This window comes from Borostomias antarcticus, assembly GCF_949987555.1.
Source record: "Borostomias antarcticus genome assembly, chromosome: 24".
NCBI lineage: Eukaryota > Metazoa > Chordata > Actinopteri > Stomiiformes > Stomiidae > Borostomias > Borostomias antarcticus.
This window is the reverse complement of record NC_140257.1, coordinates 7,395,433-7,409,181: the sequence shown is the minus strand read 5'-3', so window position 1 is coordinate 7,409,181 and position 13,749 is coordinate 7,395,433.

The window sequence follows — 13,749 nt, the reverse complement described above, 5'->3', positions numbered from 1 at the left end:
ATGAATAAATTAGACTATTGATAAAGGTTATCTTGTTTCTCTGTACATTAAACAGAGTGGTGCCCCATATACGAGTTGATTTAATGCATTAAATCAATTTCCTTCATATTTGTGACAACCACGGTATAATCATAAATTATACCGGTCATAGTCATAGGTCTAACCCTAGAACACGCTACACCCGTCTCTCGTGTGGGAGTCCTATGCTCTCACCACTACTCTACTTGTGCAGCGGAGATCGGCGGGTTGGTTTTGGTGTCCTTCTTCCAGTCCCTAGTGTGGGTTGGGGTTAGAATAAGGGTTGGGGTTTGGACAGGATCTGACCTATAAGGTAAGGGGTAAAGGTTGAAGTGAAAGGATGAACATGTAGACGTTTGGCATATAGTGCCATAAAGTCATCCCCACTGGGGCCTTGAACCCCTGTCTCCTGGGTGGGAGTCCTATGCTTTCACTGCTACTGTACTTGTGCAGTGGAGATCGGCAGGTTGATTTTGGTGTCCTTCTTTATTTTGGTGTGCTGGGACTGCTGCCTCTTGTGGTGCCAACAGAGAAATGTAGGTCAACATTGACCGGAGGGAGGAAGGGAGGGAGTGATAACCGGACAATCACTATTCTAGGTGCGCTGGCTTACAGCCAAGCACAAAAAAACACTGCCTCTTGTGTAGGTGTGCTGGCTTACAGCCATTCACAAAAAAACACTGCCTCTTGTGGTAGCAACATAGAACTGCAGGTCAACAACCCGACGGATAAAGGGAGGGAGGGAGAGACAACCGGACGTTTGCTATCTTTGGTGCGTCGCCACACACAAAAAAGAGATGGCTGGGGAAGGTAACATTTATTTCTGGGTATCATTCTAGGTTAAAAAAAAAAAACGAAGCATTTAGCCATCAAGTTTTGACGCATTGGACTTTTTGTTTTAGAAGCCACCGGGAGCCATATAAGCCAGGTCGAAAATCGCACTGTGGACAGGGTCACCCAAGGAGAGGGTCACTCCCTCCGTCTCTCTCTCTCTCCCTCCATGCTCTCAGAAGCCAGCCTCCCAGTTCTTGTTTGAACGGAGCAAGAAGCAGGGGGCGGGACAGGAAGAGGCCCTCAGACAGAGACAGGCATGGCCAGGGGCAGTCCTGGGACAGCCCCACAGGCTCTGTGAGTCTGTCTTATTGTTCAGCTTATTGCCTTCATTAGTATTAACAGAATAGCACCATATACACACAGGGCCGCAACAAGCCACTTCACAGACCGGATGCAAGACGCAAAAAGAAAAGAAAAAAAGAAACCACTGTTTCTTCACCATTGTTGATCAATATAAGACAGATTTATTTATTATTTAAAGGGGTTCATTTTTACATTGCCGTTCATGTTAGGCGTGCTTAAGACATTTTATTTTACACATTTAGCCTGCAGTCGACGCTGCCTAGGCCTACCGACTTGTATTTTGTCTCATTTTTAACTTCCCTCAAAGCCTATAGCCTACAGTTAAAAAAAATAGCAATAATAATAATGAAAGAAAGAAATTCTTTAATCCTCAACCATCCATTGTAGGCTATATGGAACAATCAGTTATTGTATCCCCTTGTAAATGATTTTGGCTCATTTCCACATCTCATCTTTAGCCTATCTCCTAGATCCTCACACGTCTGAATTTCATGCTTGCCCATCTGTCTAGTATCTCATCAAAATGTGTGGAGCATGTGACTTTATTTTCTATAGATATGACTGCCAGATGTGTTAGTCACTTATTGTCCATTGTGGAACCGAGGTAATTTTTAATGGTCATTAGTTTACTGAAGGACCTTTCCGCGGATGCTACTGTCACTGGCATGGTCAGGAAGAGTGAGTGCTACAATTAAATTAGGGAAAAGCATGTCTAGATTTTGCTTTAAAAGGAAGTTCAGTTTATCTATTGCCTTTGTGCACCTATTTTCATTTAGTAGACGGCTTGCAGGATATATTTATTGTATGATGTCTCTATGATGTTACTGATTCTTCCATTTCCTCCTGTGTCATGTTATCCATTTTGATTATAAAACTATACTTTGCGATTTGCACCATGTTTTCAAATCTGTCCGTAAGCTATGTTAAAGACTCTGGTAACTTGGCTTGAAATAATAAAAATGCATATATGATATCAAATGTTAGTGTCTCTTTAAGCATCCACAAAAATCTGAGTTAAAAGAAACATTCAGAACCCTTCGAAAAAAGTGTTCAAAAACGGCTCATTTTGCTCTCTAGACCATTTCTCAGGATTGTGTGGGCGCGTCAGATCAGGATTTGATTGACATTTTGATCCGCCAATGACAAACAATCTCATCAAAACTAGCAACGCACTATGCACAGCAACTTAAAGTCCAGCCGTATATGTTTGAGCCGTCAAATACTCAATTCTCAGAGGATGCAGAAATACAGTAGAAGCCCTGCCAGCTCCAAATAATTCATTTTAATCGATCACTGAATGGTGAGTTCCAAAATGCTTTTCTATCCATTAGTAGAATTAGTTAGCCACAGCTAGTTCTAACCATACTAGCTAGCGCTAACATTATTAGGCTGCTAAGCAGCTACAAAGCACTGATTTGGCAAGCTAACAATGTTAGATTTCTTTAGAAAAAGGTGAGGTTAACAATAAACGTGGAACATTTACTTAAACGTTATCATTAGCAAGTAACTTACATGATCGATCTCTAGGCTCTGGGCAACGCCCATTTCAAACCCACTGTCAGGAATGTTAAATGAGAATATTTCGAATTTTGATAGAAAGTAATTGCTAATACTTTTACATGTTGTTTATTATGTACATAATACACTAAATTACATAGTTAGAAGACGTTTGTGGATTTGAGTTTCCAGAGGCTTTAACAACTAACTACTATTTATTCTCCAGCTAACGTTAACTCTGTTCTGAGTGAGGGAGCGCAGATTTATGAATCGTATAGTTAGTCAGTCACAAATCAAAATTGATTTTGAAACAGATCTACCGTCAACCCTATGATAGTTATTTTTAATAATGTTTGCAAATATATTTCTGTGATTCACAAATACATTTGTGTGATTCACAAATAAATTATTGTTTCACAAATGTATTTTTGTGGTTCACAAATATATTTCTAACTCACAAACATGTGCACCGCTTGTATTTACTTGCACCGCTTGTATTTACTTGCACCTGTGACACGAACCAGAAATCTATTATGAAACGTTTAGAAAAAATCCACCCTGCCTCATCTCCAGCCAATCAGATTACAAGGCAGCTCTGACCAAACAGTGTGCGTGGTCTTTTAAACAGTAAAAGTCTCACTTCAAGAACAGCAAGCGAACGAGAAGATCTGTGAAGAGCTGCAACCAGTGCAAGCTAACAACTTTCAGGTAAGTTCACAAGTACTTTATTGTGCTGGTTCGCCCGACATTGTGTAAGGAAAACTAAAGACACCTTTGCTACCCGAGATCTCTTTCACGCTACCATCGTGTGTCCGTCGTATACTTTCATGTTATCCGACTTCATAATTCAGTGTTCCATCAGTGGAATCATGAACACATTTCCAGGAATTGGAGCCAGCTAACGTTAGCAATAAGCATTATCCAGTCGGAATGAGTTCCCCAAGCTGCTAGCCAGCTTGACGGCAAGTGGCTACAAGAGGAAAATAATTAAAACGGGCAAGTTCGGTAGCCTGAAATCCAGCGTGCTTTCTTCGTTCACCGTTTTTTCTCTCAACTTCACAAGTGAAGTGGAAAAGTAACCTAAAGTTCTCTGAACTGAGCGAGTCTGGATTCCATGCTACCGAATTTGCCCGTTTTAATTATTTTCTTTTTCTAGGCAGTCTATATTCTTCAGCCTTCTTGCATGTGTCTGACCTAATCCAGCTGCTTTGAGAATTGTACTTGCTGGTAACATCCTTTTCTCTCATTCTCTGAGTCTGAAGACTGCAGAGCCCGCACGTTATTTGTGTTTGTATGGATTGCATTTCCGTCCCCCTTTTGGTCAAGGCAATCCTCCACATTCGCAGATTTGACGACCGCGTGACCTGGCTGGTGGTAGCAAAAGGCTCCAGGAGGAGTATCTACTTAGAGACAACTTGGGTGGGTCAGAACATCAGCACCAAAGAGGGGGCAGTGACAAGCGGCGCATCATCACCGACATCTGCAAGCCCAAAGGTCAATACACGCGCACACACACACCAATGTTCTGTGAGCCTTCAGCCTTCTAACATGTCTGTACATAAATACAGCTACATCGTCTTAAATGCTAATTGCATCAGTAGATGCCTTGACCTCCTTACCCACCAACCTTGCTCAATGACTTGTCACCAGGCACCACGGAACCCAGTACACCCCAGGTGCCAGGGCGAGTGGAGATGAAGCTGGAGGTAGAAGGCAGCAAGTCTCAGAACTGAACAGACACTGGGACATTGAACAGAAAATATATGAATGAAATAAAATGCGTACCAATTTCCTGTTGTTTCTCAATGGTAAAAGTGCCTATTTATGCCCTCACTGTCTCCTGTGGGTAAAAATGAATCAATTGTCATAGATGCCATAGGGTACACCTTTCAGTTCTATAAAGTGGAGTAATTAAAGGGTTAGTCTAGGGTGAGTCTTCCGAAGGTTACCTTGTAATAAGCAGCTGGTGAAAATGGACACTTATGTACTGTATGTCCTTTCATACCCTCCTGTTGTACCTCATCACTTATGGGGTGCACACAACCTGCTGAATTGGGCTGTCAACTAAGAATAATTAAACTTACAGTAAGAAAGACAAGTACTGCCCCCCCCCCCCCCCCCCCCCGAACCTGGTGTCCCCACATCCTTTAAATTACTTGACTGAGTGACTGACCTTAACTTGACAGTCATAGACCACGGCTAGCCTGCTGCGCTGTGGTAAAAAAAAAAAAGAGGACACTGTTTTATAACATTGCTTGTTTATGCAGTAAAATATAAATGCATTTTTGTTGGGTAGCACTTCATATCATGGTAGGTTCTCCAGTAACACCTGCAAATCTTAGTCTGAACAAGTAAACACACCATCCATTCCTCAACTGCACTCTGCAACCCTGGAGGACAACAGCACAGGTGAGACCACAAGCATGGTGTTCCTCACAGTAAAATGCTTCTAACACCCCTAGAATGAGTGTAAATGTATCATCTGAGAATCAAGCTGAAATTGTGATTACAAGTCTAAAATTTCAAAGTGCATTGAGCATCTACGGTAGTTATAGAAGATACATTTGACTCCCATTATTTATTTGAATTGTATTGGGGACCTATATGGTGTGATCATGTCCTGTAGCCAACTTTATAAAAAAGGGCAACAAAAAAGACAAGCCTGGGAATCTAAAGTGTGACTGAAATTGTAAGGTCCCTTCCCTAAACTCTGGACTTCAATTAATCCCCTAACGAAATAAGAAACCGAAGCTGAGTGACGGAATCAAAACAAAACGCGCACACTGATTGGTCGGAGCTGCCTCGTAATCTGATTGGCTGGAGATGAGGCAGGGTAGATTTTTTCTAAACGTTTCATAATAGATTTCTGGTTCGTGTCTCGGGTGCAAGTAAATACAAGCAGTGCACATGTTTGTGAGTTAGAAATATATTTGTGAACCACAAAAATACATTTGTGAAACAATAATTTATTTGTGAATCACACAATTGTATTTGTGAATCACAGAAATATATTTGCAAACATTATGAAAAATAACTATCATAGGGTTGACGGGAGATCTGTTTCAAAATCAATTTTGATTTGTGTCAGCAGTTTCATGGTTCGTGTCTCTCTCCCCAGAATGGTTTGTTTCTCGGGTGCAAGTAAATACAAGCGGTGCACACATTTGTGAGTTTGAAATATATTTGTGAATCACCAAAAAACATTTGTGAAACATGTGGTGTATATTGACAAGTATTGAAACAGATCTAACCCCATAGAGAAACACCTGGTCATCAATGTAGGCACATGTGAGTACAAACACGCACACAAATACATTTGCATAGACGGGATGAACAAATATAATATTGGGTTAATGTTAGCGGTAGAGATGTGAGATAAATAAGACAAATCACTGATGCCTGTGACGCCACAATATCAGGTAACATTGAGCAGTTGCTTCCCTGTAGTGCAAAGTGTGGTGGTTTTCTCTCTCTTTCTGTTATGTTATGTTATTTTTATTTGTAATGCGCCCCCCATCCAATAATTACATCGGCCCGGGGCGCAGCCCGGGAGACAAATAGGTAACAGAACGAGACACGACAACACAGAGACAACAGTTAGAGAACAGGAGACTGAAACATTCATGACAAAACACATACACGCTAGCTCAGAATACAACATTGAAAAGGTGTGTTTCAAGTTTCGCGTTAAAGGACTCTAGAGTGGGGGTGGTCTTGATGCTCAGAGGGAGCCTGTTCAACAGCTTCGGTGCCATTACTGCGAAAGCACGGTCACCCTTCCTCGCTAGGTTTGTCTGTGGGACCCTGAAGCTCAGTTAGTCATCAGATCTGAGCTTGGGCCTGGACCTAGAGGTGGGGGACTGGTCCAGGATCAGATCTGAGCTTGGGCCTTGACCTAGAGGTGGGGGACTGGTCCAGGAGGTCCTTGATGTAGGCCGGGGCGAGACCGTTGAGAGCCAAACATGCAGATCCTATATATAACTCTCTCCTTCACTGGAAGCCAGTGGAGGGAGATGAGGACAGGGGAGATGTGGTCCCTGACACCAGTCTGGCAGCGGCATTTTGTACTAACTGCAGGCGATGGATGGTTTTGTCTGTAGCCCCAGCATAGCATTCTCCCTCTCTATGCACAGTTCTCCCGTGTGCTGAACCACTATCCCTGGTATCACCACTGCTGACTGGCACTCCTCTTCAGAACAGCCAAACTGGAGGAGCTCTTCCACCTGCTCAACTTCCTCACCCCCTAGAAATTCAAATTAGTATACCCCAGTGTGTGTGCTTATGTGATTGTAATTGTAATTTTTTTAGTGTACGTGGCTGTTGTCACTCCCTCCCTGGCTTACTCCGTCGTGTTGATACAAGACAGAAGCCGTACCACTGTTATCATTTAGTAACTTGAACTTGATCTCAATTACATTTGGGCTTGATGTGTGTAGCTGTGGTTTCCTAGCTTTTAAGTTAAAGTTAATAAAAATCCTTAATTGGGATACAGTATTGTTGCAGGGCACTTGATATACACCCACTAGAGAGGTGCATACGCTGTCTTAGTTTAGAGTGGAGTTGCATTTGACAAGTTCAGTGGAGATCAAATGTGAGTGTTGACATGCATTGCACTGAGTATATTTGAAAATAAACTTTGAAATTCTGAATTACGGAAGCAATGGCATTTCATCCTTTTTTAATGCACAAAATGTAAGTGTATGGTCAGGGTTTAGTAAGTAAGTGACCAATCAGCATGTAAATAAAGACGTGCAGACCACATATATTGTAGGAAGGTAACTATAGCAATAAATATGTGTAGACCACGTCTCAGCCAAGTATGTCTATGACGTTACATCCTGCTGACATCATCACAAGGTGCTCAATTTACATAAATGGCAAATGGACTGCACTTATATAGCGCTTTCATCCAAAGCGGTTCACAATGGCCTCTCAATCACCCATTCACGGGTGAAAGTGCCTATTTATGCCCTCACTGTCTCCTGTGGGTAAAAATGAATCGATTGTCATAGATGCCATAGGGTACACCTTTCAGTTCTATAAAGTGGAGTAATTAAAGGGTTAGTCTAGGGTGAGTCTTCCGAAGGCTACGTTGTAATAAGCAGCTGGTGAAAATGGACACTTATGTACTGTATGTCCTTTCATACCCTCCTGTTGTACCTCATCACTTATGGGGTGCACACAACCTGCTGAATTGGGCTGTCAACTAAGAATAATTAAACTTACAGTAAGAAAGACATGTACTGCCCCCCCCCCCCCCAACCTGGTGTCCCCACATCCTTTAAATTACTTGACTGAGTGACTGACCTTAACTTGACAGTCATAGACCATGGCTAGCCTGCTGCGCTGTGGTAAAAAAAAAAAAGAGGACACTGTTTTATAACATTGCTTGTTTATGCAGTAAAATATAAATGCATTTTTGTTGGGTAGCACTTCATATCATGGTAGGTTCTCCAGTAACACCTGCAAATCTTAGTCTGAACAAGTAAACACACCATCCATTCCTCAACTGCACTCTGCAACCCTGGAGGACAACAGCACAGGTGAGACCACAAGCATGGTGTTCCTCACAGTAAAATGCTTCTAACACCCCTAGAATGAGTGTAAATGTATCATCTGAGAATTAAGCTGAAATTGTGTTTACAAGTCTAAAATTCAGAGTGCATTGAGCATCTACGGTAGTTATAGAAGATACATTTGACTCCCATTATTTATTTGAATTGTATTGGGGACCTATATGGTGTGATCATGTCCTGTAGCCAACTTCATAAAAAAGGGCAACAAAAAAGACAAGCCTGGGAATCTAAAGTGTGACTGAAATTGTAAGGTCCCTTCCCTAAACTCTGGACTTCAATTAATCCCCTAACGAAATAAGAAACCGAAGCTGAGTGACGGAATCAAAACAAAACGCGCACACTGATTGGTCGGAGCTGCCTCGTAATCTGATTGGCTGGAGATGAGGCAGGGTAGATTTTTTCTAAACGTTTCATAATAGATTTCTGGTTCGTGTCTCGGGTGCAAGTAAATACAAGCAGTGCACATGTTTGTGAGTTAGAAATATATTTGTGAACCACAAAAATACATTTGTGAAACAATAATTTATTTGTGAATCACACAATTGTATTTGTGAATCACAGAAATATATTTGCAAACATTATGAAAAATAACTATCATAGGGTTGACGGGAGATCTGTTTCAAAATCAATTTTGATTTGTGTCAGCAGTTTCATGGTTCGTGTCTCTCTCCCCAGAATGGTTTGTTTCTCGGGTGCAAGTAAATACAAGCGGTGCACACATTTGTGAGTTTGAAATATATTTGTGAATCACCAAAAAACATTTGTGAAACATGTGGTGTATATTGACAAGTATTGAAACAGATCTAACCCCATAGAGAAACACCTGGTCATCAATGTAGGCACATGTGAGTACAAACACGCACACAAATACATTTGCATAGACTGGATGAACAAATATAATATTGGGTTAATGTTAGCGGTAGAGATGTGAGATAAATAAGACAAATCACTGATGCCTGTGACGCCACAATATCAGGTAACATTGAGCAGTTGCTTCCCTGTAGTGCAAAGTGTGGTGGTTTTCTCTCTCTTTCTGTTATGTTATGTTATTTTTATTTGTAATGCGCCCCCCATCCAATAATTACATCGGCCCGGGGCGCAGCCCGGGAGACAAATAGGTAACAGAACGAGACACGACAACACAGAGACAACAGTTAGAGAACAGGAGACTGAAACATTCATGACAAAACACATACACGCTAGCTCAGAATACAACATTGAAAAGGTGTGTTTCAAGTTTCGCGTTAAAGGACTCTAGAGTGGGGGTGGTCTTGATGCTCAGAGGGAGCCTGTTCAACAGCTTCGGTGCCATTACTGCGAAAGCACGGTCACCCTTCCTCGCTAGGTTTGTCTGTGGGACCCTGAAGCTCAGTTAGTCATCAGATCTGAGCTTGGGCCTGGACCTAGAGGTGGGGGACTGGTCCATGATCAGATCTGAGCTTGGGCCTGGACCTAGAGGTGGGGGACTGGTCCAGGATCAGATCTGAGCTTGGGCCTTGACCTAGAGGTGGGGGACTGGTCCAGGAGGTCCTTGATGTAGGCCGGGGCGAGACCGTTGAGAGCCAAACATGCAGATCCTATATATAACTCTCTCCTTCACTGGAAGCCAGTGGAGGGAGATGAGGACAGGGGAGATGTGGTCCCTCATTTTGGTCCCTGACACCAGTCTGGCAGCGGCATTTTGTACTAACTGCAGGCGATGGATGGTTTTGTCTGTAGCCCCAGCATAGCATTCTCCCTCTCTATGCACAGTTCTCCCGTGTGCTGAACCACTATCCCTGGTATCACCACTGCTGACTGGCACTCCTCTTCAGAACAGCCAAACTGGAGGAGCTCTTCCACCTGCTCAACTTCCTCACCCCCTAGAAATTCAAATTAGTATACCCCAGTGTGTGTGCTTATGTGATTGTAATTGTAATTTTTTTAGTGTACGTGGCTGTTGTCACTCCCTCCCTGGCTTACTCCGTCGTGTTGATACAAGACAAGCCGTACCACTGTTATCATTTAGTAACTTGAACTTGATCTCAATTACATTTGGGCTTGATGTGTGTAGCTGTGGTTTCCTAGCTTTTAAGTTAAAGTTAATAAAAATCCTTAATTGGGATACAGTATTGTTGCAGGGCACTTGATATACACCCACTAGAGAGGTGCATACGCTGTCTTAGTTTAGAGTGGAGTTGCATTTGACAAGTTCAGTGGAGATCAAATGTGAGTGTTGACATGCATTGCACTGAGTATATTTGAAAATAAACTTTGAAATTCTGAATTACAGAAGCAATGGCATTTCATCCTTTTTTAATGCACAGAATGTAAGTGTATGGTCAGGGTTTAGTAAGTAAGTGACCAATCAGCATGTAAATAAATACGTGCAGACCACATATATTGTAGGAAGGTAACTATAGCAATAAATATGTGTAGACCACGTCTCAGCCAAGTATGTCTATGACGTTACATCCTGCTGACATCATCACAAGGTGCTCAATTTACATAAATGGCAAATGGACTGCACTTATATAGCGCTTTCATCCAAAGCGGTTCACAATGGCCTCTCATTCACTCATTCACACACACATTCACACACCAATGGCGGCAGCTGCCATGCAAGGCGCTAGCCTGCTCATTGGGAGCAATTTGGGTTACTTTGCGTTTATCAGTGACAAACAAAATGAAATATTACTGTACATTGTGATTCCCTGTTGTAACACAATTTGAAAAAGTTCAGGGGATATTGGATGTCATTGGAGGCAGTCCTCTGTTCTCAACCATTTTGTGTTTTGGATCTCTTCACCACTTTTTATATGAGGTGATTCAAATAAAGTTTACACATTTCGATTTTGTCGGATTGGGGTCTCTGGCCCTTCGGGGGTTTTGGAGAGATTTAAAGTTGATGTACTTTGCTTCCTCTCATAGCTGGACGAGTCTGCTGCAAGGTTACAACCTCACCAAGCATAGTTCTTATTATACCTCAAGTCTGTATAAGGCTCTCACATTTTGACATTGATACTGATAGATTTACCTCTTGGATCGTACAGGGACATCAACCCTGAATGAGCCAATCACTGCTTTGGCCCAAGGAGGGTGCTATCTTGTAGAGAACTGCGTGTGACATCCCAAATTAGACTTCAACTCAGTGGACATCTTGTAACAGCTCAAATCAAGTTACCAAAATAAATGCTGCTGTATCAGGCCGACTGACAGATATAATGTATCAAACAGTTTGTGACAGCAATGTCATCCAAAGCATACCAAGCATAATGTTTTGAATCCAGGGATTCAGTTTAATGAGATCCCACGAGGCTAAGATACAGTATTAACATATTTCAAACGACAAACTGTTACATCAGTTCACTCGATGACAGCTAGATATGTTTGTTTTAATTCATTTTAGTCTAAGCTGCTTATCTTAAGAGGAGATTCATTTGAACGGCTTAGTCTTATGTTCATTACTGTATGACCTACAACAGGTCCAACATATCTAACTTTTTATCTTGCTTGGTTAAACCAAGGTCTTCTGTATTCCATAAGATTGACGTAGCTGACTCCTCATCAGGCCTCAACAATCATGCAAACCTGCTCACTAAACCACCTCCACTACAGTAAAGGAATATTGGGTGACATATCCTTGTATAATCAAGTATTAAGAGGCAAAAATTACTACCCAATTTGAAGTACAGTACATGTAACTGAAGTAATGCCATTATCCCCATGTCATTGTCGTCGTGCTGTTGAATATCCCTACAAAATCATATAAATCCAGCCATTAACTCAGGACATGTGTTCACATTAATCACTTTATATTAAGTAGTTTTCAAAACATATGTCAACAGTTACACCAAATAGTTACATACAGTAGACAGCTTGTGAAATACTGCATATATATCAGCTCTACTCAAGCTATCTGAGTGGCAAAGATGGTCGGCCTTGGCTTCAGGGTATGCTATAAAAGCTTTGGAAGGAGGATTATTAACTTGAACGACATGAGTAGAGAACTGAAAATAGGATGTTGGAACCCTGTCAGGTGGCAGCCAGTAGAAATGTGGCACAATTAATCATAGCATTTTTTAAATGTTGTCCCTACGTAATAGCTGACCAGCATGCCAGGCTACTGTAAATGTCATCACTTATAAATCATTACTCGTATTGTAGATCTAATGGCAAGGCATTGGATTGGATTGAATAGCCACCCCGCCCTGCCCCCAGTATGAATGCAAGGAGAGTGTACAGTAACTGCCATAAAAGGTGACTGAGCAGAACAAAAACTGATGTGTTTATCACAAAAGTGCCTCTCTATGCACAATGGTCTCCCATGTAGAATCTTTTTGGCCACAGACTCCACCAAGCGCTTACATTTATCCTATAGCCACCTAGACTTGAATTTAAAAGTGTTTTTTCTAGTGACAAACATGCACAAACCAATCAATCAGAATAGATATAGAACCACTAGATCATCGCTACATTACCAGTTCAGTTTTATATGACTCTCCTGCTAGCACATAAAGCAGTAGTGGGATTTGATTCACAAGATTTTGCCAAATGGGTGGGAGGAGCAAGGGAGTACTTCACCAGTGTACATTTTCCACTCATGTTGTCTGAATAGGTCAACACTTAAAATCAAAATGGAAAATAACAGCTATAATTCATGAAGTGGATAGTCATAAGAAATAACTATGTCTAATATGTAGTAGTATAAGAATGGAAATATAATTTCAATAGTTTGATAGCTTTGTCTATTTTTTTAATGCCTGCTATGTTACTAGTAGTTATTGCTCATGACCCTCCTCTTTCTGAATGAGAACTGCAATTCTCTCATTTACATTTTATCAAGTTATTTTACTGTATTAAGCAACATTAATCTCTAACATTAAATCTCTTTTAAGGTTTAGCCCAATTTGGAATCGTATGGACCTTTTAATGGTGTATATATAAATATATATATATATATATATATATATATATAAATACACATAAATACATACATACATATTTACATCTGTAATTTTGAGGTAACCATGTAGTTAAATGGCAAACTGTGTCAGGTGAGGTGTGACCTATTTGAATAGAGCCAAAACAAAAATGTGTCACCGTTCCTGTTTTTCACTTGCTAGTCCTCCAGGTCTTCCTTTTGTTTGTTTGTAAGTTCTTGTACCAAATACCTTATAAATTCTTATGTTTACTTCATCAGAATTGCTGAAAAAAGCTTGATGAGGAATTGCCATAATGAGGGAAATGATCTTTAAAGATTGTTATTAAAAATACTTTTTCTTGTTAGTAACTTTTTTCATGGTAAGTCTATTTATAGGACCCTACAATTTAATTGATGAAATGAACAACATTTCAACAAAATAGTGTTCATAAAAGATCATATAAACACATGAAAGCACTGTGGAACACTGTTGCAATTTCTATCATCAAAGAAAATATAGAAACAGAGCTGGCGGGAGGGAGAAAGAGGGAGGGGGTCAAAGTCAGACCTTATAGGCAATAGACTCACTTCCAATTCCTTGATGAGAGTGGTCCACAA